Source organism: Triticum urartu, chromosome 4A (assembly GCF_056163025.1).
Source record: "Triticum urartu cultivar PI428250 chromosome 4A, HENAU_Tu73, whole genome shotgun sequence".
NCBI classification, from domain to species: Eukaryota; Viridiplantae; Streptophyta; class Magnoliopsida; order Poales; family Poaceae; genus Triticum; species Triticum urartu.
In genome coordinates this window covers 419980951-420006924 of record NC_141876.1, presented here as the reverse complement: position 1 = coordinate 420006924, position 25974 = coordinate 419980951, and the positions used below count along the sequence as shown (strand labels likewise).

At 48.1% G+C, this 25974-nt stretch overlaps 1 pseudogene; it reads left to right on the top strand.

The window, feature by feature from the left end:
• Positions 1-17030: 17030 nt before the first annotated feature.
• LOC147976031 (uncharacterized) lies at positions 17031-18459 on the top strand (annotated as a pseudogene).
• Positions 18460-25974: the final 7515 nt, after the last annotated feature.

Here is a 25974-nt window from a genome sequence, read left to right as displayed (position 1 = left end):
AGGAGATAGATACCCACCTGGCTGACCATCAAGTGCTGGATCCAACAGAACGGCGACAAGCAGAAATAAAAGATGGAAAGAAAACACAGGAGCTGGGCTGTACGAGCAACCACAAAAACAACGCTCCTGATGGAATACATGAAAGCCAATTAGTACGGGTGACAATGGAACCCAAGCAGACTGAGCGAAGCAAATGGGAACCGCCTAAGGAAGGGTGGTGGAAACTCAATACTAACGCTTCCTTTCTAATCAACACGGGTGACACAACGGCTGGCTCCATCGTCAGAACACACCAGGGTGTGGTGGCTTTGGCTTGTGGTCAGCGCCTGCAGTCTTGTAAGGACTCGGAAGAAGCCGAATTATCAGCTGTTTTGTATGGGCTCTCTACCCTGAGTAAGTACTATAGGGGGCCGGTGTGCGTGGAATCAGATTGTGCATCAATCATCACAACCCTAAACAATAGGGCGACAAACCACTCGGCGCTTTTTCCACTGGTTACAGATATCTGGCACCTCGAGGAGATGTTCAAGGAGGTGTCTTTCAGGGCCACAAGAAGACCCAGCAACAAGATGGCACACGAGCTCGCAGCTCTCGTTAGAAAAGAAGGAGACTATTTCAAGCTAGCAGACGTCCCCCCTGAGTTGAAAAGTATCCTTTGGGAGGACTGTAATTGCTCTAGTTCCTTGGTCGTTTTATAATTTGTGGCTGGGCTGATCCTAAAAAAAATAGTTAAAATCAGGCTCGCATCAAGCGAGTAGATTAGCATGCAAGGTTGAGTGAACATAGGGCCATCTACAAACTCAAACCCTAGCCCAGGCTCACACAAACTACATGTGGTCAAACCTCATAAAATGACGGTCCAGGTCAGTAATCCCTATAAACACTATTCACCTAAAGAAAGCCAGCCAATTGAGTCACTAATTTCTACGTAAGGTGGTACGATGAAAGTTCTTGCGTTTATGACTTTTTTGTTATTTCTTTTGGTTGGTTTTCCCGGGACTTTTGTTTATTTTTTCATTTTTTGCGGAAACCTTTTCCATTATTTCTTTACACAAACAAACACACATGAAATTGTCTGAATACACAATGAGCATTTTACAATACACAATGATCATTTTTAAAATATATGATCACCTTTTTATAATACACACCTTTTCAAATATACTATGAATATTTTCTAATATCTGATGAACGTTTTTTCAGATACATGAGATTTTTTTAATACATGGTGTAATTATTGAAAAATAATAATTTAAATCACAAGGACATTTTCTTAAAACATATGAATATTTATAAAATTGTATTAAAAATATATATAACAATATGAACACTTTTCATAATTATATAAATATTTTTTAAATCCATAGTGTTTAAAAAAACCACGTGAACAATTTTGTAAACGTAATTTTTTTTCTAAAATTACATGAATTTTTTTCAAAAATGCGATAAAACCTTTTTCAAAATATATGAACATTTGTTATGTACATACAAACGTTTTTAAACAAGTTTTTCTATTGCGAACTAACTTGTGGTTGGATGAAGGACAGTGGTACCCCCAGCCCACCGGGCTTCAAGTCATACGCTTGACACAGGTGCTCGCATTTTTCCTGCATTTATTTCAGACTTTCGATGATGTTCCTTCGGAGTTGTTCCCGTCGACTACAAAGATGGCGTTTGTGGCTACTTCGCCAATCTCAAGATTATGTGCTGAATTAGTCTCTCAGAGTTGCTCATTAGGGTAGAATGTCCATGTGTGTATTTTATGGGTAAGTGTATGTCTGTATATATAAGTGTCTCCCTGTGTACTATGTTATTTTTTTTCATTTTAATAACTTAGGAAAAAATAAAAACCATCCAAAAACGAAAGAGAATCTTTTCTTGAACCGAAAACGAAAGAGAAACTGAAAGACCAAAATAAGAAAGAAAAACACTGAAAACGCTTAGCTGGCGCTGCAAGCATCACATATACATAGGAGGAGTCGCCCTAGTCTTGGGAGCAACTAATCAAGGGGTACCCCTTGCGGGCACCCCCCAAGGGTCATTTTAGTGGACTCAGCCGGCGCCATGTGTTGCATGCAGAGCGCTCCCTCAGGATTTAATTTTTCTATAGGCATTTTTGGATTTTAGATGTATTTCTATATATTTTGCGGTTTTTTGGTTTCTCATAGGCTTTGCAGAAAAAATGACACAAAAAATGTTATTTTTACTTTCATGTGAGGCACAAATTTACTACGCGAGGGGCATAGTTGTGCCTCTTGGAAAACAAAAAAGTGTTTTTTTTGCTTCCACGGGAGGCACATGTTTGCTTTCGTGTCGTGCCTCTCAAAAAGAAAAGAAAAATACTTCAATGGGAGGCATAAATTTGATTCCGCGAGATGTTGTGCCTCTCGGAAAGGGGAAGAAATTGAAAAGAAATGTCCTCCCGGCTCGGGTTTCTTCTTTTGATGTTGTCGTGAAAAAAAAAGTTCATCAAAACCCATTCACATGGGTTATAGTTCCGAAGATCTCGACGCGAGAAATTCAACAGTAAAAATGGTTCAAAATGGGAAACTTCTAGGTGCAACAAATGACGCACATGCATCACGTCACTTGTTAACTTGAAAAAGGTGGGAGTGACATTTGCAAGGGTACCCTTAATTAGTGATCTCGCCTAGTCTTGAGGGAAGTAGAACCTATTCGCCGTCTGGGGCGACAGAAGCGGCTTCACTAGAAGCGCCCGCGGGTGGGCTGGCCCAGTTTGGGGCAGCCCGTGTTGTGCATTCGCTGCTTCATTTTTTACATTCTTTTTTCTGTTGCCTTTTTGTTTTTTTTCTTTTCATTTTCTTTTTGTTCTTTCTTTCATGATTTTTCTAGTTTTTTGTTGATTTGGCCTTTTATTCCAGTTTTTTCTTTCCTTTTCTTTCCTTTTCTTTTTTTTTCTTTTATTATTTTGGTTTTTCTTTCATTAATACATGATGAATAATATTTTAATACATGGTGAACAATTTGTTAATACAACACTGAACGTTGTTTTGGTTGGTGTTTTAATACACGGTGAACAATTCATTGATGACTGTATATTACAAAAAATCTGTGTTTTCAGAAAAAGTTCAGTGTGTATTTAAAAGAAGTTCACTATGCATTAGAAAAAGCTTTACCATGTGTTATAAAAATGTTCATCTTATATTAAGAAAATATTCAACATATATTACAAAAAAGTTCATCATGCATTACAAAAAAATATCCATCATATATTAAGAAAATGTTAACTGGTATTACAAAAATATTCAATGTATATTTTAAAAAAATTCAACGCATACTACAAAAAGTTCATAAAAAGTTCATTGTATTAAAAAAATGATCACCGTATACTAAACATTGTTCTAGCGTGCAGCTACCTTGATTAGTTATGAATCTGCAACATACTTCCTTCGGTCCTTTTTACTTCGCGTATTAAATTTGTGTCAAGTCAGACATTGTAAAATTTGATCAAAATTATATTAAAAAATATCTACATCTACAATACCAAATATATATATACTAAGAAACTACATTTCGTAACGAATTTAACAATATTGATTTGCCATTGTGCTTTTCTATAATTTGATTAAAATAGAGATACTTTGACTTCGGATAAAATTTATATGCAAACTAAAAAGGACGTGAGGAGTATATTTTTCCTCCGGTTTCACTCACTTTTTTGGAATGTTGGTAGTTTGACTACCAAATTCATTGATCAGTGGGGAAAAAGAGCAGAACGAGCTACAGGGAGTACCTAAGGTGGGTTCGCGCCAGATATGCTCAAGCAACGAGGAAGACAAAAGGAGAAGGGAAACAAAAAGACCTCAGACTAATCTACTCAAGCTCAGCCAGGGTCAAATGGAATGCCCGCTCCAGCCATATTCCAAAGTTGGATCTTGTCTCTTACTTTAGCGATAAACATCTCCTTCTGTAGAAGTTCCTTCTTGAAGATTCGCCTATTTCTCTCCCCCCATAATTCCCAGGATATGAGTTGGATGAGGGAAAGTGTTCCTTTTCTCTTGTCCGTCGTTGCATTGCCATGGCAGCTCGCCAACCAGCCTCTGATGCTGGTCCGGTCAGTCCAGGATGAAGGGAGCAGGGCAGTCATATTTGTTAAGTTTGCGATCTTTTCCCAAACATATCGCGACCAAGGGCATTCAATGAGCAGGTGTGATGGGGTTTCTAGACTCCGCTCACACAGGGGGCAAAAATAATTGTTGTCCCATCCCCGTGGTAGCAAGGCGTCGGCGGTGAGAATCCTTCCCAATATGGCCGTCCATAAGAAGAAACGGCATTTCCCTGGTGCCCATGTTGCCCAGATCAGGTTATACCCTTCCATGTGTGTGGCACCTTCGAATTGCAGAAGGTATGCTGAACGGGCAGAGTACTCGTGTGATGGAGTGAAGTGCCAAGTGATGGTGTCTGCTTGCCCATCATGCAACACCACATCGTCCAGCAGTGCCGCTAGAGCAGTAAGCTCCGGAACCATATCTTCTGAGAGTCCCTTTGCAAGATCCGACAGCCAAGTTTCATTCCGCATCGCATCTTTTACGGTTTGGTTTTTTCGTATGGAGATTTTGAACAATGTTGGGGCAATAACCTTTGGGCTTTGTCCACTCAACCAGCGATCATGCCAGAAGTTGGCTTTACCACCATCACCAATTGTTATATCAGTAGCCATGGCGAACATCGTCATCGTCGCATGGCAGCGACGACCCCTTCCATGGCCGAGGTGGGTCTTGCCAGACCATCCAAAGCCATCTAAGTCGCAGAGCAGTTCCAAATTTGGCCAAGTCTAGCACTCCCAGGCCGCCAAGGTGTTTCGGGCAGCAAACCATGTTCCATCCAATCCGACATTTTCCCCATGTACATGTGTTCTCTCCACTCCATAACCAAGCGCGGCATAGTTGCACCAAACGCTTCAGGACCCAAACCGGTAGTTTGTGCACCGTCATCATATAGATGGCGAGCGAAGTTAGGCCAGACTTGAGGAGCACTAGGCGTCCAGTCTTAGCCATGAGACCACCCTTCCAGGAGGCAGTCTTGTTGCCAAACTTGAGCAGTAACGGGTCAAGGTCCACCTTGGTTAGGTTCCTGAGAGACAGAGGCATGCCAAGGTATGTGATCGGAAACTGCTTGAGAGGGATGCCAAGGGGCGCCATGATATTGTTTAAGTTGGCTGCGCCACATCTGATCGGGAGAGCCGTGCTCTTGTTAGCATTTACTTGGAGTTCCAGGGCTTTAGCAAAACAGTCAAGAAGCATTTTGATCATCCTCGCGTCGCTTTCCTTCGGGTTCATGAATATAGCCACATCATCCGCATAGAAGGAGCAGCGCATCAGCGGTTTTCGTCCGGGCAGTTTCGTAAGAACACCGCAAGATGTGGCCCTGGTCATCATCCTTTGAAGAGGGTCCATGGCAAGGATGAATAGGAAAGGTGAGATCGGATCCCCTTGCCTAAGACCTTGCCGGTGTTGGATGGCATCGGATAGCTGGCCGTTAATCATCACACGAGAGGTGGATGTCCGGAGCAGCATGGCAATCCATTCACGCCAACGCGCGCCGAAACCTCGCGCTTCTAACATATCCATCAGGTATGCCCATGGAAGCGAGTCGAAGGCCTTGGCAATATCAAGTTTCAGAAGGATTGATGGTGTCTTTGTCTTGTGTAGCCTCTTAATAGTGTTCTGAATGTACAAGAAATTTTCTTGGATGCTGCGTTTTTTGATAAACGCACTTTGACATTGATCGACCAGATCACCTAGCTTAGGGGCCAGCCTACTCGCTAGGATTTTAGAGAAGATTTTGATCAGACTGTGAAGGAGTGAGATTGGCATGAACTCTTGTAGCGTGTCCGCCCCCTGTTTCTTAGGAATGAGCACCAGGATAGCAGTGTTAATACGCGCTAGACCTCGACTGTCCATTCTGTATAATTGCTTGAGGGCGTCTAGCAGATCTTGCTTGATGGTTTCCCAGCATTGTTTGAAAAATCCCCCCGAGAAGCCATCCGGCCCCGGCGCTTTGTCTGCTGGCATTTCGTCGATTGCTCTCTTCACTTCCTCTAGGGTGATATCTCCCTCAAGGCCCAACAAATCCACATGCTCAAGATCGAGCTCATCCCAATTTAGTGCAACGGATCGTGGATGGTCAGAGCCAAATATGTTTTGGAAGTGTTGATGAGCTAAATTGCTCATCTCGTCCGAGGAAGAACATATTCCATTTGGCCCCTGAAGCACATGAATGGTGTTCCTTTTATGCCTAGCATTGGCTTTCGGAAAAAATTTGTGTTGGCGTCCCCAGCTTTCAGCCAAAGGACTCTACTTCTCTGTCTAAGTTTAATTTTCAGGAGAACAGCCGAGCCTAGGGATCTCGACTTGAGCTTGGATTGCAGTTCTCTTTCTTCAGCAGAGAGCAGTCTGAAATCTTGTGCCGTATCAAGCTGAAGGATTATTTCATTCACTGTCATGAGTTGCTTCTGAATGTCTCCGACAAGTGTTCTACTCCATACTTGCAGAGCTTTGCTAAGTCTGTGTAATTTGTCGCTTAGTCTAGTGATAGGACATGCGTTCCCGGTAGGCATATGCCAAGATTGATTCACCACATCATGGAAGCCCTCGATGAATTGCCGGTACGCCTCGAAGCGAAACCTTCTGTTTGTTTTGGTGATCACATCATTAACTAGGAGGAGGGGACAGTGGTCCGAAATTGAGGATGATTGCGGCAGAAGTTTTGCGCCAGGGAAGACAAGTTCCCAGTCGACATTGCAAAAGGCACGATCCAACCTCACGAGCGTTGGTGTGCTTTGTTCATTACTCCATGTGAACCGCCGGCCGATCAACTGTATCTCATGCAAGCATGATCTGTTAAGTGTGCATCGAAAGTTATTCATCCATCAGCGACAGATTCTGTTGTTGCTTTTGTCCTTTGGATCTGTGATGAGATTAAAATCTCCAATCACAATCCACGGCCCTCCCATGGAATTATGGATTGTGGCTAGCTCATTGAGAAACGCCAGCTTGCGGCGATCATCATGTGGCCCATACACCGTTGACAGCGACCAAGCAACCCCTCCTCCGACCGGCGTAAAACATACATTGATGGAAAAATCTCTCACAACGATGTTGCTGGCATTGAAGCAATCTGATCGCCAGCACAACAGAACACCTCCGCGAGTGCCCTCAGCGTCTAAAGACGAGTGCCTGTCGAAACACGATGCAACAATCTCCACGCGATCCGCGTCAGAAACAGCAGAGAGTTTGGACTCCTGTAAGCACACAATCGAGCAGTTCAGACGCTCAAACATTGCGCAGATGGCCGCGCGCCGTGCCCTGTCATTTAGGCCCCTCACATTCCAGGTGATAAGAGACAAACATTCATTCATAAGGAAACACATATAGCTGCAGGGTTCAGAACCAGGCACTGATTGCCATGATCCACAGGATACAGAACAGAGAGATAGTTTGCAAGGCAGCCACAACGGCGCACATGACTAACATGACACAAGTTCAGATAATAGCTAATCATATGGAAACTTGAAGAAACTGCAGGTGACGCGTTCAGCTGCAGACGCGTTAGGCAGCTCGAACAACAAGCTCGTCCAGGATCACCTGGAGCTCAGTATCTGGTAGGCGGAGCTGGGATGGGGACTTCAGACCGGCGATCTCTGCTAACTTGGCCACATTCTCTGGTGGCATTGGGTTGCGGAAGAAGTTCAGGTACTCGAGGAGCGTGTCATCCGTGAAATCCTCCGCCCGCCTAATGAAGCCCAACTTGACGCTTATCGCCGCTTGTGATCGCCTCGAAGAGGAGTAGTTGGAGCCGAGACGAAGCAGCCGGGTGCTCTGCCTGGATGCCTTCATGACACATAGCAGGCGCTGCTTGATGGGGCGAGAAGCGGAGGCGGGAGGGGCCGGCGCGCCCAGGATTGATGTAGACAGCAGCGCAGCGATTTTGCTTATGAAAGCACGTTGCTCGTCAATGTGCAACTCCGAGACTTTTGCCGTGATCGCCGTCAGAAGCCCGGGCCCTGACAGATTGGCTTCCGCCAGGGCGCGACTCGCTCGAGTCTCCTCCCGTGATTGGACATTGGGTTGGTTCAGCTCCTGCTCCGGTGGTGTGGGCCGTGTGGATGCATCGGGCCCAAAAACCACTTCCGGGCCTGTAGCCCAGCTTGGTTCCAGCACATGCTTGTGAACTGGCCTACCTCCCAGCTCGGCAGCCAGTAGGGCCCTGTCGGCAGGGTAGGCTGTTCCCAGCCGAACCGCCTCTGCGTGGCGGCAAGAGAGGAGGCCTCATCCCATATGCTTGGTCCGCCTGGCCCCAAGGATTGTGGCAGCGGGGGTAGCTCATAGCTGTTGGTGTTATGGTTCTGACTGAAGTGAGAGGTCATCGCAGCAGCTGTGATGAAGGTTGCATCCTGTATGTTCTAACTAGGCTAGGGCAGGGTGATGTCGAAGAGCTGTAGATGCTGTCGTGGTGGAGAGTACAGTGGCATGATATCAACAGGGGTCGGCTCCCAGCCCACCGCGTCAGCATGGACAAGGTCTCGGGCAGACAGTTCTGCCGATGGCAGAACAGGAGTTCTCATCACCTTGTCAAAGGTGTCCATGTCAACCGCTGCCCCAGCCATGCTCTGCATGTCGCTGCACTCATCATCGTCTAGCTGCAGCTTTTCCTCAAAGCCTTGTTGCATCTCTTGTTCCCGTGACCCAGCAGAGGGCATACCTGGACCAGCTGCAGAGACGGGGTGACGAACACGCGGTCCTGGCTCCTCGATGCATGCATGCCCGGCTGAGCAGTCGGTCCCGCAGCACCAGCATTCTCAACCACAACCGCACCCGAAGCCTGCCCTTGGGCTCTTGGTGCATCTCTAGGCCCCACATCACACCGGCGATACCGGCGAGGCTCCGGTGCACGAGCCGCCGTGTCACGGCACTGCGCGCGCTCACGCACCCCAAGCCAAAAACGCGAGTGCGCCCCGCCACGCTTGCCACGCCGTCTGCCATTGCCGTTGTCCCCATCATCGCGATCATCATCGGAATGGCGGCCCGCATGGAAAGAGCTGGCCGAGGCCAACGCCCGTGCCCGGCCCTCACCATCCTTGATGCCCATGCACCAATCCTTGTGCCTGTAGATGCGTGGCCACTCCAGCTCCTCGTCGTGATCCGTCGGCGGAAGGGGCGTGTAGTCCTTAACCACATCCAAGTGAATCAGGACTGGGAAATGTGGCCCCTCGACGCCCTGCTCCGCCGGCTCGCCTTCCAGAAGCGAGTACTAGATGCAAGCTACATATATATACATAGTGTTGTTTTGGTTTCACTCACTAAAAAGGATGTGAGGGAGTATATTTATCCTTCGGTTTCACTCACTTGACTTGTATCCAACTAAGCCTAGTTGTAGTGGAGAGTATTATATACTAGTATCATGCACATGATACTAGTGTATGATACTATATCCATAGTGCATAGTATCATATGTTAATATTATAAATGATTTTATTTATTGTCATGCATGACACATAGTAGCACATCATTTAATATGATACGGTACCATGATATGACACTCAACATTCTTCATTTAGTCATATACCATCTCATCAAAATTGTCTAGTTGATATGCATGATACTACCTATGATATCGACGAAATAGGATCCCCCCCCGCTTTGTATTACAAAGCAAACATCACCGATACAATCAGATAGGTGATGAGGCGGAAGCAGCACAGACACACCCAAAAGAAACGAAAGAGAAAAAGAAAAGAAACAAATACCGACATCGGTGGATCAACAAAAACGAAGAAGCTTCGCGGTCGCCGTGCCCACCAGGGATCCTCCACTAAGCCCCTATACTCCGAGTGCCGGTACCAATCAACACCTTCAAGAAGGGACGCGACGATGATGACGCTGCTGCCAAGGGTTTCCCCTGGTATGCAACGAGAGAGGAAGGGTACCTCTGACGCCCTCCAGGAAGGTTCGGCGGCACTCTCAGGCACCACCGCGTCGGAGTCGGCTCGGCCGACAGGGATTTCTCCCGATCCCAACCTTCACCTCGGGCGATCCGGAGCACGCCACCAAACAAACCACCACCCTACGCCAAAACGGTCTTGAAGCTTCTGCACCGTCTCACCACGGCACCGCGAAAGGGGCCTGCTCCACGAAGAAGAGGAGTCGGGACTCGGGATAACAGCATTGTCGGCACGCAGGAGGGCCCAACCCCCACCATCAACGACGGTAACCGACCGGACATGATAGGAGGAGCATACCGGTCCCATGGGCCCATAGGTCCGGTCGGGTCCTCAAATGCCCATAAAGCTCCAGCCTTCACGCTGCAGAAGGCATGCCGTAGGCGCCACACAGAGGACATCGAAGCCACGCCAATGGCCAGCCCGCTAGGACCCAGATGGGGCCGGGAGGGCCTAGATCTGGGTCGAGGGTGCGCCGCCGGCCATCGCACGTCACCACGCCGCCCTGCCGCCAAGGGCAGCACCGTCACCTCGCCCACCGCCGGCGACCGCCGTCGGGTCGCCGGCCGCCGCCCAGCCGAGCAGCACCGCTGCCGTCACCTGCCCCGGGAAGGGGACGAGCGCGCGGGAACAGTAGGGGGCATGCCACCCCGGCCACCTCCAGGGGAGGCAGCGCAGGGGCGGGAGGGAGGGGGGAAGAGGGGGCGGGATGAGCCGGGGCGCACGTGCTGGTGGCCGGCAATGGTGGGAGGGGGCTAGGGCGCCGCCGGGCGCGGCGAAAACCCTAGCGGGAGGGAGCGGGTCGGGAGCAGGAGGGCACGCCAAAAAAGATTCTCTCTAGCACTCACAGTACTACCTATGATACTGCCATTATGAGAAAAATAACTTGACTTGTATAGTATCAGACTGGTGTGACTGTGCATCACGAGCGGTGATTCTGAATCAACTAGTAAGAAAATAAAGTTGCTACCATCTCCATAGAGCCCAGCATTAGTTGACCAGCTGCTATCGACTGTAGTGTGCTGACCCAATCCAACCAGGAGCAATCCATTTTTTGTTGATCATCAGGAGTAATCTTGGCTCAAAGGGAAAAAGGAAAGAAAACGAGCACCTCACCAACATGTACAAGTGACAACACTCGAGTGGTGTTGCGGCACTGCGTCTGCATACCAACAGTGTTACTACTCCAGCTCCACGCTCAACGAATTCTCAGGAATCGCGAACTGTGCAATGAATGGTACGGGGCATTGGTTGGTAGACCAGTAGTACTCCATCTTTCAGGGGAGTGAAGTCTATTTTAAACTTTAAGATTGTAAAGCGCGACGCAAATGAACCTTAACGTGTAAATCCCTGAAATATGTACTTTGACCTTACTTATCCCGATTGTTTTTTACCTTCAAGCCATATCCAAACGGGGGATTCCTACGTGGCTCGAAAAAAGACCAGGTTGTATGAGTCATACAACACTTGTTTGTGGGACCCACCTATCAGTTGAAGTAATAAATAGCAAAGTAGGATAAAAATGGAAACAGTTCAAACCACATGCCTATAATTAGACCGCGACACCTACTTTTTTTGAACCAGGCATTACCCTTTTCCATTACTGAAGAACGGAAATACAGACCAGTTCAAGTTGACAGGAGGAGGGAAAGAGGGGTAAAGTAAGTTCAAGCATTACCAGAAAACCCACCACATCCGCTCGCCATCGAAACGGATGCCATGGGGCGAAAACATGGTAACACTATCACATTAAGTCTATTACAATCATAGCCAGCCAAAGAACGGCCAAACAGACACAACCAAAACAGCGGACTACCCAAACTCGCATGGCTAGGCAAAAGTATTAGACGCTAAAGGCTAACAAGAGAGGCCGCCTTCTACTCCTTTTTCGGGATGCATGGATCTTGAAGCGCCATGCCGAGATCTCCATGATCTTCACGAGCTCTGGATCGGTTTCTTGGCAGTGTTACATAGCTTCATCAACTGCATCATACTGGTCTTGATCATCTCTTCACCAGCGCGTAGCTCTCCAGCCGCCTCTCTTTTTTGCAATCTTGTCCAGTATAATAGAAATGAACAAAGAGAGAAAACAATCTCAAAAGGAGTCTTAATTTGTTTTTTTCTCGAATGTGGCCCGATTACGTGCCAGCCAGATGGCCCAACAGGTAGCAGCTAAACCCACAGTGTAAAAAACTTATTTACCAGGGAGAAACTTATTGCACCAAACAAAATATTCCAATAGTTGTTGGGGCATTTGTCAGTGCCCAACACTACCCCAATAGACCTCCAGACCACCCTAGCAACCGGACAGGTAAAGAAAAGATGTTTAGAGGCTTCAACCTCCCTGCATAAGGAACAACAAGGATTCCTTGTCCAATCCCTTTTCCTCATCACTTGTCTTGTGAGCACCGCATCTTGGGATAGCTGCCATAAGAAGATTTTAATCTTAAGGGGGATTTTGGCTTTCCACACCCACTTATAGTTACACCCAGCAAGGGGTTTTTCCAGCAGTTTGTACACAAATTTAGTAGTAAACTTGCCATTCTGGTTAAGGCCCCAGAAGATCTTGTCACCATCACCTTCCTTTGCAAGGGGGGTGTTTTCTATTATAGACCGCAGTTCTTCCCACTGCTTAAGCAGATCAGGGGTAAGCCTGCGTCTAAAGAACGAACTGGTGTCGTCACCGTTCATTTTGTTCAAGGTGCAGCCAGGGAAGTTACAAATATCAAACAGTCAAGGGTATTGCTCCTGGAGAGCACGTAGCCCATTAATCGAGTCTTTCCACAACCTAGTAATGTCCCCCACTTTAGTATCAATCTTCCTTCCCATCATATATATATATATATATCTTTGACTTTAAGCAGTGCTTTCCAGCAAGGTGAGTCAGAAAACCTGGCAGTGACATCCGCAACAGTTTTGTTGCGAAGGTATCTGGCACGGACAATATCCTGCCAAAGCCCTTTTTGTCTTTCAAGCTTCCACCACCATTTGACCAGCAAGCTTATGTTTTGTTTCTGGAGGTCTTTGATTCCCAAACCCCCTTTTTCCTTGGATCTACATATTCTGCTCCATTTCACAAGGTGGTATCTCTTTTTCTTATTACAACCTTGCCAAAAGAATCTCCTCGACATATGATACAGAGAAATCTGTGTGACCACAGAATCTAACAGAGTATGTCTCCCCCCCCCCATCGAGGCCGCATTACCCATCCAGGCCTCAAACCTCTTTAGGTACTTGCTCACAATGAACTCCCAATCAGAGTTTTTCAGGTTTGTATAGCTCACGGGCATGCCTACATATTTAATGAGGAAACTGTCTATCTCACAATTAAACAGCTCCGCGTACTTTTTGACAACATTCTCATCCCCCCACCCCCCCCCCCCACGGTAAGGATCTCACTTTTCTGGAAGTTAACTTTTAGCCCAGACATCATTTCGAACAAATAAAGCAGTAACTTCAGGTTAACTGCTTTATCAACATCATCCTCTAGGCAAATGATGGTGTCGTCTGCGTACTGCAAGACAGCTACCCCATCAGGGATGAGATCAGACGCTAAACCCATGATCAGACTATTTTTCTGGGCGTTTTCAATCATTTTGGTAAGACATTCAACATCGAGGTTGAATAGGAACGGGGAGTGGGGGTCCCCTTGGTGAACTCCCTTGGCACTTTGAAAGTAGGGACCTGCACAGTTATTCATCTTGATACTAACTGTCCCATCATACATGATTTATTTAATCCATCCACACCAAGTTTCATTGAAGCCTCGCATTTTGTGACACTTGATAAGGAAATCCCAATTTACTTTGTCGTAGGCTTTTTCAAAATCTAGTTTAAGAACAATCCCCACTCTCTTCTTGACATGTGTGTAATTGAGTATATCATGGAGTGAGAGCACTCCATCCATGATGTTCCTCCCTTTTACAAAGGCATTTAGGCTAATTAGCTTATCTTCATATACAGCAACTCTCCGGTCGAGCACCTTAGTTATGAGCTTGTAGGGGCATCTAAGTAGGCAGATCGACCTGAATTGCTGGATTCTCTCAGCACTCGACACTTTTGGCAGAAGGTTAATGATCCCATAATTGAGGCGTTTAACATCAAGTTTCCCTCAATGGAAATGATCAAACAGGGCCATGATATCATCTTTAACGATCTCCCAACAGACCTGATAAAATTCAACGGGAATATTGTCAGGTCCGGGGGCTCTGTTTGGGGCCATATCAAACAAAGCAGTTTTAACTTCTAGCTCTGTAAACTATCGATAGAGATCAATATTATCCTTCGTAGAAAGCTTCTCATCATGAGTCCACGTCTCAGGGTTAAGATGGAACTGGTTGCCAGGAGCTGGGCCAAACAAATCTTTGCAAAAGTTAGTGGCATGAGCAATCAGACTATCCGTGCCCTCAATTGTTACCCCCTCACCCACCTTAAGTGAATGGATGGTATTTTTGCGTTTTCACCCATTGGAAATCTTATGATAATAATCTGTGTTTAAATCCCCTTTAAGGAGCCAACGCTCATGGGATTGTTGTAACCAGAAGATCTCCTCATTGACAAGTAGTTCATGCAGCTCGAAGTTGGCATCCATCTTCCTGCTGTAAAGCTCAGGAGGAAGTGGTCCATCTTCTTCAAGTTCTTCGAGCATGGACTACTCTAGTCTGAGATTTTCCTTTTTGTTCTTATCATGGCCATATCTATCAGACCCCCAACCCTTGAAATAGGTTTTAAATCTTTTAAGCTTAATGTTCAAGATAGCTATAGGATCAAATGATTTAACTCTCCCAGTCTAGATCTGTCTGACTAGCGGCAGGAATCTATCATCTTTAATCCAGGATAGATCAAAACGAAATTCCCTTGGTTTGGGGGCATCTCGCCCCTCCTCCCCCATAGACAGCAATAGGGGATTGTGATGAGAGATCTCTCGGACCAGCTTCCGAACAGAGACAAGTGGGTACATATTTTCCCACTCTTCATACATGAGGATACGATCCAGTTTTTCTAGTGTGGGATGGGCCTGTTGATTAGTCCAAGTATATTTCCCTCCATTAATATGGATCTTACGTGGAGCTAAAGTACTAATGATAGAATTAAACAGATCAGTAGATTTATGACTGTTGTGTTTCTTGTTCTTCTCTCCAGAGTGTCTAAGGATATTAAAGTCGCCCCCAACAATGTAAGGCACTTGCATCCCATTGCAGGTGGCAGCCAGCTCAATCAAAAACTCTCCCTTCAACTCTTCATGAGCTGGTCCATATACTACAAGCAAGCCCCACTTAAGCTTATTTTGTCTGTTCTGCAGTACCAATTGTAGTATATGTTTACCTTTAGAATAGGAGACTATCTCTAGTTTATCACTCCTAACACCACACAGAATGCCACCAGATTTCTCAACAGAGGAAATCCAATTCCATTGAAAGGTGCCAAAGGGGTCAATTCTCCTCAAGCATTTAGGGGAGAAATCTTTTTGCATAGTTTCTTGTAAGCCCAGGAAATCAAGGGAGTGGTCACTGATCATGTCTGAGAGGCAGGTGGCCATCCCTTTCTTGCCTACCCCATGGCAGTTCCAAATGAGGCCTCTCATTTGGAACATTTCTTATGAAACTTGGAACGAGTAACCCTACCATGAGACAATGTAGGGTTACAGATCAGATCTGTCTCTAAGATAGTACTCTTTTGACTCCTAGTCACTGGCCTAGAAGTCTTAATACTAACTTTCCTTTGTTTTTTCTTTTTAGATTTACTAGAAGAGATCTATTCGAACACATGTTCCTCCTGGTCAAGCCATTCTAGGTCGACAAGGTTGCTCCTGCCCAGCCCATCAACTACAATAATATCCTAACCCCCCCCCCTAAGTAAGGGATTCAGTTTTGCTCTTGATATCTAACTCACCCCTGACATGCTCTAATTCTCTGATAACGTCCACAAAAGTGAACATATCATCAGGTATATCCACCCCCATTTTATTGGCTCTACTAATCAACTCATAATTGGAAAAAACTTCAAAAGAGTTTTTACAAGCAGGCTTGCAGTTACCTTCAGGGTCTTTCGTGTAAGCCAGCTTCACGGCCATGTCTTCCACCTTGTCCTGTATTCTTGAGGCGTTACACTTGCTGAATTTGAGTGTAGCTTCAGGTGCTAGTGGGGGAGTAAGAACAATCTCCTCAAAGTGATCCGGGGATGGGAGTTGTACCACATAATCACTTGAAGTTTTTAAGCCAGGATCTATTTCACCCACCACCTCCACAACCTTAACATCTTGTGAACACGCCCCAAAGTCAACAGTTTCCATGGGGACGATCCACTTGGAGGAGTTCAGTTTCTCCTTACCAGCAGATTCATCTATTTCTTTCTGCATTGTTTCAATAAGCAAGGAAGTATCTGCTCCACTTTCAGATGAGACATCCTCCTCTTTTTCTTCATTCTCAGTAGGCAGAAGACGACATGCCTTACCCACATGATAAGAATTGTCAAGTTTCCCAGATCAATGTTTAGCAGGTGGACTCTCTTTTTTCTCCTGATCAGTATGGTTCCTTTTATGGGTGTACTCAAGCTTGGCTTTGTCATCAGCAACAGGATCAACAACTTCTTCCTCAACATAATTTTTAACTAGAATTTCTTCAATCTCATAAGTAAACTTATAGAAACGCCCCCCTAAAACTCCTTCAGCAGTAGCAGGTAGTTGGGCCACAGATCTGCACCCAATTCTGGCTCTGACAGAAGAGGGGCAATTGATGGTCGACATGTCCACTTCCAGAGTGATCCCAACCAGCCCCCCCACATAAGCTACAACCTTACCAGATCTCTTATTGGGGGGAATTTTACCAATTCTAACCCACACAACTTCCAGGAGCCCCTCAGAGTCGATGTCCTCACACCAGGGAGAGAATTTAACACTAACTCCACTCTCCCCCGCTCCCTCCCGCTCTCCCTCACTCCCTCCCACCGTGCGCCACTCCGGCGTCGGCGTCCACCGCGCTCAGGCGCTCTCGCCGCAGCCACTCCGACCGCAGCGACCACCACTCTCGCCGCCGCCGGTCTCTCCTCCCGGCTCTGGTTCCCATTCCCCATGTCCGCTAGCCCCAGATCTGTGACCTCGTCGTTCCGCCCATAGGGAGAGCGCCCGGTGGTGTCGGGGCTGGGGATCTCATCCAGCTCCGAGGGCTCGGACGCCCACGACCCGGACGCGGCGGTGGACGGCGCTCTTGCCCCTAGGCCGGTGCAAGCCCCATGGGTGCGTCCGCCTCCCTCCAAGAAAAAGCTCTGGAGGATGAGGCACTCCCCTGACGGTCTGAGCGGTCGTGCGAGGGCCCCCGCACGACCTGCGTCGCCGGTCGTTGAGGTCTTGCCGAAGATGAGAGATAAATGCTTCAAGTGTTTAGAGAAGGGCCACTACAAGAACGAGTGCACCAACCAAATCGTCTGCTTTAGATGCGGCCTGCCCGGCCACGGCTCCAAGGACTGCAAGCGGCCGGGAAGCCCCTCGTCGGTGGATGATCTGCACAGGGAGGCGGTGGCCAAGGTTGCACGTCACTCTGCTCCATCCCTACGGCCGGCGCTCGTGGCGGTGCCTAACGGCTCTGGCTAATTCACGGCACCACAGGCTGCGGCTCTGGGTGTTGATTCGGCATGGCCACCCCTGGCGCCGCCGCGGCTTCAATTGGAGGCCAGGGCCGTCGAGGCATCCGCGGAGCTATGCGTCGTCAGGCGCACCGCGATGGTGTCTGATCTGGAGCGTCGCCTTCAGTTCGCCGTGGTGGCCTACGTGGGTGGCCAAAGGAGGGTGCTTGCACCGGCGCGTGTGAAAGAGATCCTTGTCGGGAAGCTGGACATCGCCCCAAAGCTCGTGTCAGTGCATTGCTATAGGCCAAAGGATTTTCTGGTGGTTTTTGCTTCGGCGGAGGTGCGGAACAGAGTGGCGGATTGCCCCTCGATGGAGTTCAAAGGAGACAGACTGCTCTTCATGCCGTGGAATAGGCAATCGTAGGCAGTTCATTCGGTGTTTGGTTTCAAGGTGTGGCTAGAAATTGAGGGCATCCCCCCATGCTTGGGATCGCTCAGTGGTGGAAGGGCTGCTCGGGTCGTCTTGCAAGGTTGAGGCGGTGGCACCAGAGACGGCTTCCCGCTCCGACTTATCCTCGTTCAAGCTCACGGCATGGACGGCGAGCCCACAAGACATCCCCACACTCCGGTGGTTGGCTATGCCGGAGCCGGGCATGGAGGCGCCACCCGCCCTTCTGCAGTATAAGGTACTCATTCACATTGACATGATCATGGACTTGAGGGAGGCCGGTGAGCCGTGGTTCTTCGGGAGCTCTTCGGACAATGGTCAAAGTGGCCTTCCAGACAACGATGATGGTGATCTCGCGGGCGGCGGACTGAGGCCGCGTAGGCTGGCATGGCAGTTCGGTGTTCTGGATGTCCGTGTCAGCGGTCACGGCGTCGTTGTCGCCGGAGAAGGGGGTGGGGCCTGGTCCAGACCAGAGGGACACGACTAGCGCCTCCCCCCATGGAGTCCCCACCTGTCGCTGCGATGGAAGCCCCAGTTGTCCCTATCCCAAGCAGGCTGACGCGGCACCTGTCTGCTTTCAAGCGCTTGACTGTTCAAGCCAATCGGGATGCTTCGAACAACAAGGCTGTCGAGATATCAAACGAGACATGAGAAAGATTGGTCGCGCAATTGGTGGTGGCCTCAAAGCAAGTGGAGGAGGGAAGAACGTTGGCGTAGAACCCGAGGGAAATTCTCCCTCCCCGGCTGCTAGGGCGCGTGGCGACAGGCCAATGGGAGGAAGTGGTGGGCACATGCACGATGGCCGTCCAGTCTGGTTCGTTGCTGGGGGCGCGCAGGTGACAGCTCCAGGTCGCCTTGGAAAAGGTAGGGCCAATCCTCGAGCCGATGGCAATCGATGTGGGGGAGCTGGGATCCCAAGGAAGAGAGTCGATTGGGCATTCGATCGGCGCAGACAATCTTCATGTGGCACCGCGGGGGGGTCCGTCCAATCCGGTGATGGGCGCGTCGCTTGTGGATAAGCAAGTTGCAGCGGATCCAAGGCATGATAACGCGATGGAGGTGCATGTAGTGGTGCCACCTGGCGTGGCCATGGTAGTGGAGGCCATGCAGCCAGCGGATGGTCACACGTCGGTAGGGCCCACCCTGATGGGATTCATGCAAGCTTTGCATGTGACTCTGTTCACGTAGCCGCACCATCGGATGTGCATGAAGAAAAAGAGATGCCTGCCGAGAGGCCTGTGGAAGAGGGCGCCAAAGAGAGGTGCTTAGAGATTGTAGTGACCAACGACCCAGCCAATGGACTGACATCCAAGGAGGTGGAGATGTACGCGAAGCTCAAGGCTTTCTGCTCATGCATTGTGGAGAAGCTAGCACAACCAATTCTCAGGGAAGTCCAGGCTTCCACCTTGTGGCTTGAGGCAGAACCATTCACCCCCAAAAGAACCACTCGGGCAACCAAGAAATCGGCTCCGCAGAACACGCAAAGAGCCACACCTGCGGAGAATGTGCTCCTGCGCATGCTGGGAATTGTGCCGGAAGATCTGGAGGTTACGGACACGGCTGTGCAAGAGCTCAAGTTGCTCTTCTACTGTCCTCTACGCGAGCAGCATGTACGGGTGATTGCAGCCCTGTTCGGCAAGGCTTTGCCTGGGCAGCTTTCTGGAGCTAGTACTGGAGCGGCGGAGGAAATCGGCGCACACTGAGCGTGCTCCGAGATGGGTGGGGGTGCAAATCTGTTCCATGGATTTAAACCCATCGGTGACATGCTGGAACGTTCGAGGATTGAACAACCCAGCGAAGAGGCAAGCGGTCAAAGACTTCCTAGTTTCGGTGCGGCCTAACCTAGTGTGCTTACAAGAAACAAAGCTCGATGTAGTCGGTAACTTTCTCTTAATGCAATGATGTGGACCGTCCTTAGACGGCTTTGCTTATTTATCGGCGATCGATACGAGAGGCGAGATCATTCTTGCCTGGGATACCACCGTGATGCTAGTTGATCACATCTCGCGTGACACGAACTCCATCACTGGACTGGTACACCCCAAGTCAGGAGAGGATTGGTGGGTTACGGTGGTCTATGGGCCACAAGGAGACGACCTCAAGACACTATTCCTTGAGGAGATGACGGCGAGGCGAGCGGCTTGCCTGGGGCCATGGATGGTCCTGGACGATTTCAACTTAATCCTTAGAGCCTCGGAGAAAAAAAAATTGAACCTTAACAAGGTCATGATGAACAAGTTTAGGAGCTTCATCAACAATAATGAACTTAAAGATCTCTACATGCATGGGCGTCATTTTACGTGGTCGAACGAGGGAGATGCCCTGACAATGACAAAAATCGACAGGATCCTCGTCTCGGTGGTTGGGAATTGGCGCGGCCAGACTACCTATTGCAAGCACTCTCGACTAGCGTTTCCGATCATGCCCCACTCCATCTTTCGATAAATGCTACTTACTGGCCGAGGAAAAGATTTTGCTTTGAGAGCTTTTGGGTCAAGCTAGAGGGCTTTGAGCAGGCGGTGAAGGATGCATGGGTTTGTGATCAGGCCCTCGTGGATCCTTTCAAGAGACTCGATGCACTCTTCCGGAACGCAGCGGCGGCACTTCAAGCATGGGGACAGAGGAAAAGTAGGGAATATTAAACTTCAGATGGTGATTGCCACGACGGTGATCTACCGCCTGGATCAAGCGATGGAAACTAGAGGGCTCACCGAGTTGGAGACGTGGCTAAGAAGAATGCTTAAGTTAGCTCTCCTAGGGCTTGCATCGCTCGAGCGCACGATCGAGAGGCAAAGATCGAGACACATATGGCTCCGTGAGGGAGATGCCAACACCAAGTTTTTTCAGCTGGTCGCCAACGGGAGGAGAGCAAAGAACTTCATACCCCATGTTAGGCAAGGTGAGGAGATCGCCACTGATCAGAGCCGCAAGGAAGAAATTTTCACAGAGGCCTTTCATAACTTGCTTGGCACGGCACAGGCAAGAGCGCACACGCTAAACCTACAATCGCTGAGCATGAACATGCTAGATCTGGGCTGTCTGGATGTGTTGTTCACGGACGAGGAGGTTTGGTCAGTTGTCAAGGAGATGGCCCCGGATCGGGCTCCTGGACCAGATGGATTTACTACCGAGTTCTACCAAAGAGCTTGGCCTATTATCAAGGACGATGTTATGGCAGCGCTACTCAAGCTTTGCGTCGGAGATGTCCGTGGATTTGCGAGGTTAAATCATGCGCTGATTGTGCTAATACCTAAGAAGTCGGATGCCCTAGAAGTGGGTGATTATCGACCGATCAGTTTGCCACATAGTTTCTCCAAGCTGTTCGCCAAACTCCTGGCTAACCGAATCCGACCGTGCATGAAGGACCTTGTGGCCACCAACCAGTCGGCTTTCATTCGTGGCAGAAATCTGCATGATAACTATCTGTTAGTGAAGCAAGTGGCCAGGAAAATACACGCCAGAAAGAACAAAGGTGTTTTTCTCAAGTTGGATATCTCCCGTGCCTTTGACTCCTTGTCTTGACCTTTCTTATTTGGAAGTCGATGTCTCAGATGGTTGGCGGTGCTGCTGCAATCCTCGAGCACCAGAGTGCTGGTTAACGGAGTATCGGGAAGGATAATTTGGCATGCAAAAGGACTACGACAAGGGGACCCGGCCCCTCTACTTTTCGTTATCGCCATGGAGGCCCTCACGGCCATGATCTCTAAAGCCATGTGTCATGGTTTTGTCACGGCAGATGTCCTAGAGAAAGGACTTAGTCGTGGAGCCATCGTGACGGGTTAGCTTGAAGGGGTTAAAGCGGACACAGGGATGCAAGAGAGTTTATACTAGTTCGGCCCCTTCGATGAAGGTAAAAGCCTACGTCTAGTTGTGATGGAATTGATGGGGTTTCGATGACTAGGGAGCAAACAAGCTTCGCCTATGTCTCGAGTTGTTGTCTGTTGTCCCTGAACCGCCGCCGGGTCGTCCCCTTATATACACGGGTGACACCCGTCGGTTCACAGAGTCCCAATACCGGCTCATAGATGTGTCCGGTTTGGTCTCTACTTATTCCTAACTTACAATACAAGTTAACTACCAACGCCGGTTTACGGCTATAGGCCTTGAACCGACCATGGGCCTTGAGCCCTCATCTGCGTTCTTGGGTTTTAACATACTTAACTACTGACGAAGTTAACCCGGCGCAGATAGGCCGGTTTACGCCCAATAGTAATATCCCCAACATTAGGCCCCAGATTGATTTGAACATGTTCATGTCAATCCTTTAGCAAAAATCATCATCTTCAATATCTTCTTGTAGTTTGTTGAACCGCCGTGATGTCATCTTCTCTGGTTGTTGTAAACCGCCGTGACATCACCTGTTATAAAGGACCTTAATAGGTCTGCGACAATTAATGCGACATCTTCGTTTCCAAACCCTCGGTCCCTTGATTTTCACGCTGACTCCTGTCCCTTGCCTTATAAATAGGACCGAAGGGTCATTTCTTTTTCCCCTCCGTGCCCTTATGCTTCGTCTTCCTCGCGTCGCCCAGCTTCGGAGCTCCGCCGCCACTGTCAACCTCTGCATCAACCTTGGCCGCTGCATCAACCTGGGCGCACCAGAGTACCGCGGCAACCTTCCACGTTCTTCTCATCTCAAGTAAGTCTTCTGTTCTTTTCAACACAGATCTGTTCTAGGGTTTTATGTTCTTCTAGTGTTCATCGCCTGTTTCGTGTTCATACGATAGCTCCTAGATGCATCTGTGAATCCTTGCTCTGTGTAGCGGTAGGTTTTAGCATCCGCCTTGAGTTTCATGCCTCAAGACCATAGATCTATTGTATCTCTGCCCATTGATTCAGTACTGTTCTTTTTTTTAACCTTGAATATTTTCCTTCTTTTCTGAACTTGCTTCAGATCCGTTGCTGTAGAGAAGTCTTGTGAAATCTGTTTCTGTAAACTTACTCATCTGCTTCAATGTTTAGACCAGGCGGTTTAACTTTGTAGAAAAAATTGCCAAACCGGTATATACCATTAGTCCCCTTGTTGAACCGCCAGATGTTGTTGCTTCATAAAACTCCGGTTTAGATAGATCTGTCTCCGGTTTAACATTGCACATACCAATGTACCTTAATCAATGCATTTTTGAACCGGGATCATCTACTTTGTAGATTTCATCATGGCCAAGCAAGTATATGAGTGCAACTGGGTTCCTTCTCGCGTCACAGAGGCTCAACTGGACGATTTAGTCCTGATCGGCGCCTTAGGCAGCAAAGATACCATCCATTGGAGGGCTCCTGGCAAAGAATGCCCTCCCACACCTCAAGAAGGAGAGGTTGTCGTTTTCGTAGATCACTTAGCCCGGGGCTTTAAGCCGCTCGGTTCTAAATTTTACCGGGATGTTTTAGCCGATTTTCAACTCCATCCACAAGATACTGGCCCCAACTCTGTTACAAACATGTGTCACTTCCAAGTGCTCTGTGAGGCGTTCTTTCAAGAGGAGCCCACAGTGGAATTGTTCAGAGACTGTTTCCATCTAAACCGCCATACTGAGTTTACTGACGGCTCCAATACGGAGTTGGGTGGCGTGGTGATTCAGAAAAGGAAAGAGGTTACATACCCTCATGCCAAACTGCACAGCCACCCCAAAGAGTGGAATCAAACATGGTTCTATTGCAAAGACACCTCCCCTGCTGGTGAAAATCCCTTGCCTGGCTTTCGTCCGGAGCGGCTCAGCAATACACACCCCTTTCCACAAAGGTTGACTGCCCAGGAGAGAAGCAAATATGCTCCTCAACTGTCGAAGCTCAGAGCCTTTATGGCCAACGGTTTAACAGGGGTTGATCTCGCCCGCTGTTGGATATCATGGAGCATACTGCCCCTTAGTCAGCGCTCCGGTTTGATGTGCGAGTATACTGGCAGTGTTGATGACCCACTGCGACATTCCAACATCCAGCTCACTGACGAAGAAATCACAGAGGCTGTGAATAAGATGCTGAATGAACCGGAATACATCTGTGCTAAAACCGGCCTGCTTCCCTTCTGTGCCACCAACAAACCGCCAGCTGTAAGAGTTTAATTTTTTCTTTTTGCTAAATCTGCTATTGATATATCTGGTCATTGTTTAATATCAGTGTCTGTGTAACTAGGGCAATGATCCGTTTTGGAGCAAGAAACTGCCGCAGGAGAAACCAGAAAAACCAGACAAACCGGAAAGAGCAACCCGGCAAAAGACTAAAGCTGTGAAGAAGACTGCCCACAGGAAAAGAACCACTGCATCCTCTAATCCGGCCCCTGATGATGATGTGGATAATCCGGACCTTGAGGTAGGGCTTGACTCACTTGGCTTATTTTTCATGCGTCTTATTGATGATGATATTTGTCAGGATGATGCCGAAGCCAGCCATGCTGATGCTGCAGAGGTAATTATTCTCTCTTCCGATTCAGAACCTTTGCCTTCACTAAAAATCCGTCAGGCAAACCAGAAAGTTAAATTTTCTCATCCTCTTGTTTATTTGGATCCCAAATTTCTTATGAAGACCCATTAGCACGAAGCTCGTCGCACAAACCGGCACAGCGGCCAGGTAGTTACCTCTGCCGGTTTACCGAACAGCCCGGTTCAGAAACGCCGTTCAGAGGTCTCTAATTTGCTTGTCAGTGCTTGTCCTAAAGCGGGCTGCTTTCGTCAACCTCTTAATCCATCTGACTCTGATTACCAGGTTACTTCCCACTCATCCTCTGGTGAGTCATCGGGTACTCAGCTGCCACCGCTCAAAACGGTGCTTGGGTAAGCTATACTTATCATAATATTTGCAGCACATCACCTTGGAACATATGATGTATTTGATTTTTTTATTCCTTTCAGGGCCAAGCCTAGGCCAAGCAAGAAGGCTCGTCTAGACAAAGTGGCCGAAGAGGAAGACGTCCTTTAATCGGGCAAAACACCAGATCTTGAAGCGGCTATTCCTGAGGATATACCCAATGATCCACCGCAGCAAGACGACGATCTGATTGCTGAAGAGAGACCTATTGATACTTCAAGTCCTGTCAATCAGCCCACAAGCTCCATCCGGATTGAGAAATCCACCGGTCCAACAAAGCCTACTGACAAGCCAACAGCCCCAGTGCAAACCGGCGATACCAAGGATGATGAGGTTGTCATTACTGGCATTGACCATATAGAGCCAAGCAATCCCGTCGCTTTGTCCAAACATTCTTCCAAGGAAGAATGTGCTGCCTTTGGCAAAGGCAAGTGGAATGCTGATCTGGCGACTTACGCTACTCTAAACGCCCAAGATATCCATTCCGGCTACCTGAACCGGCTGTATACCAGTCGTGACTATGAAGCCGGTCTGGTTAATATGATGAAAGATAAATATGAGGTAACTCCCATATGCTCTTTCCTGCTTGTATATTTCAATTCTTGTTGACGCTCCTAGCCCCCGAGGGCCGGTTTGTAATCTTCTTTCAAACCGGGACTTACTAATATAAATCTTAACGCTTTGAAATTCGTTGATGTAGTCCCCAAAGGGCGGTTCAACTTAGCGTAGTTAAACCGGGACTTTAAGTAATTGAGATCGCTGCATCAGAATATATACGAGCAGATAGCCATTAGCCCCCAAGTGCCAAGTTGAATACTTGTATTGATCTTGGGACTTTGTAAGCAATTGAAAGATGAAGATCGAACATGCATTTGCCCCCAAGTTCCAAGTGCATAACTTGTTATGTGGTTGGTACTTCAATCCTTGTACCGTTTTGCTGAATCATATAATTGTCTGCATGCAGGCTGAGCTGAAGACGAAAGAAAGCCAAGTCGCCGATCTCCAAGATAATCTGAAATCCCAACAAGCTGAAACCTCCAAAGCAAAAGAGGAATTAACCGGCGCTTTAAGCTCCATGGAACAGCTTAAGGAGAGCTTCAAGAAGAAGCGGGCGGATTGGGCCACTGAAAAATCCGCTTTAATCAAACGAGTAGAAGATGCCAAGGCTGCACTAAAACCGGTGGCGGATGAACTGACCAGCATA